The sequence below is a fragment of the Oncorhynchus keta genome, chromosome 24, assembly GCF_023373465.1.
Source record: "Oncorhynchus keta strain PuntledgeMale-10-30-2019 chromosome 24, Oket_V2, whole genome shotgun sequence".
Taxonomy (NCBI): Eukaryota; Metazoa; Chordata; class Actinopteri; order Salmoniformes; family Salmonidae; genus Oncorhynchus; species Oncorhynchus keta.
The window spans coordinates 8,414,821-8,421,164 of record NC_068444.1 but is presented as its reverse complement, the minus strand read 5'-3'; the positions used below and the strand labels follow the sequence as shown (position 1 = coordinate 8,421,164).

The 6,344-nt window shown below is 44.2% G+C and overlaps 1 pseudogene; it reads left to right on the top strand.

Moving 5' to 3' along the window:
- Positions 1-2,917: 2,917 nt before the first annotated feature.
- LOC118380188 (ras association domain-containing protein 8-like) lies at positions 2,918-4,381 on the top strand (annotated as a pseudogene).
- Positions 4,382-6,344: the final 1,963 nt, after the last annotated feature.

The window sequence follows — 6,344 nt, the reverse complement described above, 5'->3', positions numbered from 1 at the left end:
CACAGATTAAGAGGATTGTTTGGCTTGTGATGTCAGGGCGAAGGCCATGGGGTGGTGGTGGTGGTGTGTGCGCGTGTGTGTCTGTGTGTGTGCGTGTGTATGTGTCTGTCAATCTGAAGCTACTACACCACACGCACGCACACACAAAGACACGCACACACACACACACACAAACATCATCAGACTGACAGGCAGAGTAATGGCATCACAGCCATTTACTATGAGACTTCCAGATCACTCCATTTAAAGCTTTGAACTCCATTAATTAACATCTTACACCTTGGCATGATGGCTATGTTCTTAATAAATATTTCATTGTCACGAGAGATATGACATTATACATGGAAAAAGGCATTCAGGTTACTCCAGCTCTCAAATGAAATGGCTGCTGTAAAAAGAAGGGACGTAATGAGGAAATGAAAACGAGAAGATGTTCCAGGGTTCTACCTAACATTGATGAAATCAGAAGAATCTAATTCTAGAAGCCTTTTGGCCTTCATTAAGGAGAGAGGGAGAGAGAGAGAGAGAGAGATGTAGAGAGAGAGAGGGGCGTAGAGAGAGAGAGAGGCGAGAGAAAGAGAGAGAGAGAGAGAGAGAGAGAGAGAGAGAGAGAGAGAGAGAGAGAGAGAGAGAGAGAGAGAGAGAGACAGAGGTGTAGAGAGACAGAGAGGCGTAGAGAGAGAGAGAGGCGTAGAGAGAGAGAGGGGAGAGAGAGGAGAGGGCGACAGAGAGAGAGGTGTAGAGAGAGGTGTAGAGAGAGAGAGAGAGAGCAGAGAGAGACAGAGAGAGAGAGAGAGGCGTAGAGAGACAGAGAGGCGTAGAGAGAGAGAGGCGTAGAGAGAGAGAGAGAGAGGAGAGAGAGAGAGAGAGAGAGGCGTAGAGAGAGAGAGAGAGAGAGGGGCGTAGAGAGAGAGAGAGAGGCGAGAGAGAGAGAGAGAGAGGCGAGAGAGGCGAGAGAGAGAGAGGCGTAGAGAGAGAGAGAGGGAGAGGGGCGAGAGAGAGAGAGGGGCGTAGAGAGAGAGAGAGGCGTAGAGAGAGAGAGAGGCGTAGAGAGAGAGGCGAGAGAGAGAGGCGAGAGAGAGAGAGAGAGAGAGAGAGAGAGAGAGAGAGAGAGAGAGGCGTAGAGAGAGAGGCGTAGACAGAGAGAGGCGTAGACAGAGAGAGAGGCGTAGACAGAGAGAGAGAGAGAGAGAGAGAGAGAGAGAGAGAGAGAGAGAGAGAGAGGTGTAGAGAGAGAAAGAGAGAGAGAGAGAGAGAGAGGTGTAGAGAGAGAGAGAGGTGTAGAGAGAGGCGTAGAGGGGCATAGAGAGAGAGAGATGGGTATGTGGATAGAACGAGAGAAAGTGACAGCGAGAGAAAGAGAGGTACGTTATATCGTTCTACAAAACATTGATGGAAGCCGATAACGTCATTCCAAAAAAACGTATTTTTTAAAAAGCAAAAGGAGGACACAAGTGGGTAACGGTCAAGAAATGCAGAGGTTCATTTGCGAAAAGGATTTCGGCATTACGTGCGATTTGCATATTACAGGACTAAAAACATCTCAGTTGAGCAGCGGGACGAAAGGATACGAGTCACTAATGGAAAGATATATTTGGACGCTTGTCTGAAAACATCTCATAGTGACGAGTCGTCTGAAAGCAGCAACATGGCCTCTTTAGAAAACATCTCATAGTGACGAGTCATCTGAAAATACAGAATATAAATGAAGAAGAGCCGTACACTTTAGGAGCACAGATGCAAAAATAAAATGTAATAACCTAACATATGGACAGATGAGCTGTTTTCATCAGGGTATAAAATACAGAATATTAAAGGGTATTAGTCTTCCCAATTCAGTGCAGACCGGATGTGAAATTTACCGTTACCACACCAGCTCTGACAATAAAATTGAGTTTGAATAGTACAATTAATAACAGCTAATTTTATCTATAACGGTGATAATAATGTAAAGTTACTATCAAATCAACTGTTTTATAGGACAAGGCATTTACTACACTGGGATTGTAAATTGCACGATGGATTTGGTCTGGGATTAGCATTAATGTGGGACTATTTTTAAAACTTTCTCATAAATCATTATTCTTGATGAGAACCAGAAAGATGACTAGATGCAGAGAGGGTTATGTCTTACACATTTTAAGTGCACTACTTTTCACCCACTTAATAATGAGGCACCTTGTCTTCTCTCATTTTCCATTTTCTATCTATAGTGTAAATCAATTTTAACAACATATTTCATATTTTATCTGAGTGGAGAAAAAGATTCTGCATTGAAAGGGGATCCGTCTGTACTCTCTGCCTTACAATGTGTAAGACATATCCGCGTCCCAAAATGTCACCCTATTCCCTATATAGTGCATTACCTTTCAAAAGTCAAAAGTAGTGCACTTCATAGGGAATAGGGTGTCATTTTGTCACCCTATTTTCCTTCCACTGTAAGCCAGCTAATTAAAAAATGTCTCCTTTCAAGAAGTCATTCAGCAGTTCAAACGTTTCAAATGAAAGACAGTTCAAAGCCGATCGCTAGTCTGCATCAGGAGGTGATGGAGAGAACGTGGAGCGGGGGATGGAGTGAAAATCAGTAATATGAAAGAGAAGGGAAGGCAAACTCCATGTTCCTTTCCTGGTGAAATTACCCCTTTTTGGTAGAATGTTCACGATGACGAAGATTCATCTGTAATACGACCAAAGAGTATGACATCATCGTGACAACAAACACATGAATGCTAAGATGCTTGACATGACAAAAAATATTTGCAGGGGTATGTATATATTGTGCAAATAGGCTACCTAATTAAAGTTTGCGCTCTGCATATCCACGGATTGCACAGTAAACACGCGTGGAGATGCAGAGCGCAAACTTTAATTAGGTAGCCTATTTGCACAATATATAAACCTTTGGTTTATGCAATAAAATAAGCCGCGAGAACAATTATATATCACCGGATTGAATGTCTGAGGGAATTCAGAGTGGGACCAGAGAAAGAGGGGAGCTTCTCATACACTTTTAGCCGGAGGACTGCGGCTGGAAAGAGTCTCTCTGTTCTATAGAATGCTGGAGAGATTCTGTGTACCGCCCCCTTGTGTGGAGGAGGAATGACGACGCCCCTTCGATGAGAGCCATGGAGCTGAAAGTGTGGGTGGATGGATCGTATGTGGCGTCACAGAGCTCACCACATGCCAGGAGGTGGTCATCGCCCTGGCCCAGGACATTGGGCGCACTGGCAGGTACACGTTGATCGAGAGATGGCGGGAGACGGAACGCCACTTGGCTCCTCATGAGAACCCTGTGGTGTCCCTCAACATGTGGGGCCAGTATGCCAGCGACGTGCAGTTGGTTCTCCAGCGCACCGGCCCCTCCCTCAGCGAACGTCCCAACTCCGACGGCACATCCCGTGTGCCCGAGCGCGGCCTCTACCGCCAGAGCCTGCCTCCTCTGGCCAAGCTGCACCCGTCCGCCAATGACCGCTCACTCAAGCGTCGGGATCCCAAACGTAAGTCCCTCACCTTCATGGCTGAACCAAGGGCTTGAGGGATATTTTTGGGAAGGGCAGAGATGCCGAGGCCAAGCAGCAGCAGAGAGCACTGAACCAGGGCAGGGGGGTGGTGTCTGTGCCCCTCAGTCCAGCCCGGGAGCTGGTGCGCCTGGTCCAGCTGCAGAAGGACAAGCTCCAACTATTGGAGAGCCGGTTGCAGGGCTGTGAGGCGGAGCTACACGGCTGGGAAAGCGGTGATGGTGGTGTGTGCGTCGAGAGTCAGGAGGGCGTCGGCGTGCTAGAGGAGGAGCTGGCGCTTCTGGAGCAGCAGCTGCGGAGAAACGAGGTGGAGATGTCCGAGGAGGAGTTCTGGCAGAACGAGCTGCAGATCGAACAGGAGAAGGAGCAGGAGTTGGAGCAGTTGACCAGGGAGCTGAGACAGGTGAACCTTCAGCAGTTCATCCATCAGACGGGCACCAAGGTCACCGTTCTACCAGCCAACCCAATTCCCTTAGCTCGGGTCCTTTTCCAGCATACCCGGAAGCTACAGAGATGGAGAGAGAGGAACAGACAAACAAACAATGCGCTCATCCACAACATTGATAAGTATAAAATGCATGCACCAAGACAGAAGTCAACTTGTGTGTCGACCCACATTGTTAACTTATCTTATAATGGCACAGGGAAGAGTGATGAATATGTGTGTGCGTTAAAGAACCAAATGCTGCCCGCGGCCAGTGACGGACTTCTACGTCACAATTGCTTTTACCGGAAGAGAATGAGAGAGATGAACCATCACAGGTGGTCCGAACCAATCACATTCCTTCACCTTGAGTGTCCTCTTGTCTTAGACTCTGTGGACACCTGGGTCTCCTCTCCTCTTAGACTCTGTGGACACCTGAGACAGAGAGAGACAGAGACAGAGACAGAGAGAGAGAGAGAGAGAGAGAGAGAGAGAGAGAGAGAGAGAGAGAGAGAGAGAGAGATACAGTATGTATAGCTGTAAGGTTACTGAGGAGAAAGTGGGAGGACAAGGCAACACAGGAAGTAGAAATGGGACGTAACCACCAGGTCAGGAGTTCAGCAGGGTGGACGGCAACCAGCCAGTGTAGACCATTCTAATGGCGGTGAAGCCTCTTGTCCACTGCTCTCTTAGTGAGACCACTGGACAGGTATTACCGTTTTTATCCATTGCTAAGACACTTGTAATGAAACTTTGGTCCACTTGATCTCCATCATAACCCAACTAGCACAACCTTATTGTTTTTTTGTTTGTTGCTAAACTGTAAGTCATTTGTCATTGCTTTCACATAAAATGTAAATGCTAAACACAACTCTCTACAAATGACACAAAACTCAGTTGAGTTAATCATAACAAACAACAATTAAAACATTTGATCACAGTTGAAATGACTCCCATGAACCTCTTCTGCACTTTGTGCAAAGCATTCTTTGTGCACTTGTTCAATCAGCAATCAGTCCTTATTCATGCACAAATGAGGTCACCTCGCTGTTGCTGTTGGCAAGAGAACGGACCGAGTAAGAGGCCAAGGGCAAAGACAAAAGAAGAGGAAGACATTTCAGCTGTCAGTTAACATGGTCAAATTAAGCCTTTTTGTTTCTGGATATTCATCCTCTTGAGTGACGTTCTTTCTGCACTCGTCATCTTCGGTAAAATCATTTCAAGAAAACAGAATACAGATCGATGCTGTGATAATATGCCTGTTACGGTGCAGTACTACAGTATCAACAACTAGCACAGACATTAACCGTAAAAGACGGATAAGGGTTAGGGTTAGGGTTTATTGATCGTTGTAGTTAGTATTTATTGGGCCGTTGTGTAACGATTGATTGAAATAACTTCTCGTTCGATAAGCTGTATGTTTTGAGGGAGGTAGTCGATTTTGTGTCATGTATTTAATGTTTTGATGGAGGTAGTTGATTTTGTGTCATGTATTTAATGTTTTGATAGAGGTAGTTGATTTTGTGTCATGTATTTAATGTTTTGATAGAGGTAGTTGATTTTGTGTCATGTATTTAATGTTTTGATGGAGGTAGTTGATTTTGTGTCATGTATTTAATGTTTTGATGGAGGTAGTTGATTTTGTGTCATGTATTTAATGTTTTGATGGAGGTAGTTGATTTTGTGTCATGTGTTTAATGTTTTGAGGGAGGTAGTTGATTTTGTGTCATGTATTTCATGTTTTGATGGAGTAGTTAGTCATGATTTTGTGTCATGTTTTGTGTCATGTGTATTTAATGTTTTGATGGAGTAGTTGTAGCTGATTTTGATGTTTTTGTATTTAATGTTTTGATGGAGGTAGCTGATTTTTGTGTCATGTATTTAATGTTTTGATGGAGGTAGTTGATTTTGTGTCATGTATTTAATGTTTTGATGGAGGTAGTTGATTTTGTGTCATGTATTTAATGTTTTGATGGAGGTAGTTGATTTTGTGTCATGTATTTAATGTTTTGATGGAGGTAGTTGATTTTGTGTCATGTATTTAATGTTTTGATGGAGGTAGCTGATTTTGTGTCATGTATTTAATGTTTTGATGGAGGTAGTTGATTTTGTGTCATGTATTTAATGTTTTGATGGAGGTAGTTGATTTTGTGTCATGTATTTAATGCATTTAATGTATTGAGAGTCTTTATTAATGTATTTTGCAAAACAGGTGTGTCATTTAGGTGCCCAAGGTAGTTGTAAATATCACTTTAGGTCCAACGGAATAGACTCAAATGTGACAGACTGGGTCACTACAGAGCTGACCCTGTCTAAAACCCTATTAGAACCTCTACAGAGCTGACCCTGTCTAAAACCCTATTAGAACCTCTACAGAGCTGACCCTGTCTAAAACCCTATTA